At 37.3% G+C, this 1,455-nt stretch overlaps 1 non-coding gene across 1 annotated transcript; it reads left to right on the top strand.

Annotated features, from left to right (window-relative positions):
- The first annotated feature begins 927 nt into the window (after positions 1-927).
- On the top strand, positions 928-1,036 carry LOC122294204. Its single transcript, XR_006237564.1, has one exon. It is a non-coding gene; the product is annotated as a small nucleolar RNA R71 (small nucleolar RNA).
- Positions 1,037-1,455: the final 419 nt, after the last annotated feature.

Here is a 1,455-nt window from a genome sequence, read left to right on the forward strand (position 1 = left end):
CTTGGGGAACTTGGTACTATCATTGCTTTCTTTCTCTTCAACATCTTCTGGCTTATCAGTTGTTCAGATGTGTAAGGACTTACCACTTCGTGTCACCAAGGCATTGACCTCTTTCAAAGTTCCTTGTGCCATATGTTGACCTTGGGGTGTGGATTGAGATTGAGAATGGAACTTGCCATGCTCATTCACACTCAAATAGCTCACCATCTTGGATACATGGCTCTTTATCTCCTTGTTTTCTTCAACAACGTGCATAATCAATGATTCAAACTTTTGATTAGTTTTACCATGTGACTCAATAAAAGTATGTAAAGTATCTTCTAATGAGTTCATAGAAGAAGAAGAAGATGCATGATATGGTGCAGGATATGATCTAGGGGGTTGTGTAGGCAGCTGGTTTTCAGATTTTAGCCAAAGTCTGTGTGATTTCTCTAACTAGAATTGTATGTATCTGAGTAGGGTGAAAGGAGTTTTTTATACATGCCAAGAGAATTGCAATGTTCCTCATACACTACTTTCATCTCAACAAGTGTTAGGCAATCTTGTGCAAGATGATCTACTTCCTGGCAAATAAAACAAAGTTTAGAGGCATCAACTTGGATAATAATACGAGCTGCCATAGTTTTCTTCATCTTCAATGCCTCCAACTCTCTAGTTAGGCCCTTCATCCTTGCCTTCAAGTTATCTTCTTCTTTGAGGTGATAGATGCCTCCACTAGAATGAGTTTGATTGGAGTGTGCTTGATTGGTACTGTTAAAAGCATTTGGTTCTGTCCAACACTGAGCTTTTTCTGCAAATTCATTCAAATACTCTATTGCCTCATCCAGGTTCTTCTACAAAAACTCACCATTACACATCATTTCAACAAATTGATGCTCTCTAGGAGTGAGAACTTCATAAAAATAGCTAACTAGACGCCAGCTTTCATAACCATGATGGGGACACAAGCTAAGTAACTCTTTAAAACATTCTCATGCTTGATACAAAGTTTCACTATCCTTTTCTGTAAAAGTTAAGATTTTCCTTTTCAAAGTATTAGTCTTATGATGAGGAAAGTATTTATTGAAAAACATTTGAGTCATCTCAACCCATGACCCAATCAATCATGGTCTCAATGAATACATCCAACGCTTCGCCTTATCCTTTTGTGAGAAAGGAAAGAACTTAAGTCCAACAACATCTACAATGCCAGGTTGACCATAAAATGTAGCAACAACCTCTTCAAACTCCCTAATATGCACATATGGATTTTCACTCTCCAAATCGTGAAAAGTAGGGAGAAGTTTTACTATACCTGGATTGAAATCCATTAGAGGAGTATTTGGTGGAAATATAATGCATGATGGTGTTGCTATACGTGTAGGGTGAAGGTACTCATTTAGAGTCTTAGGTTGATCTTCGTGCACACTCATTTTTTTGGGACTAAATGGATTATCAAACAAATGATTAGAAAAA

This window comes from Carya illinoinensis, chromosome 1 (assembly GCF_018687715.1).
Source record: "Carya illinoinensis cultivar Pawnee chromosome 1, C.illinoinensisPawnee_v1, whole genome shotgun sequence".
Classification (NCBI taxonomy): domain Eukaryota; kingdom Viridiplantae; phylum Streptophyta; class Magnoliopsida; order Fagales; family Juglandaceae; genus Carya; species Carya illinoinensis.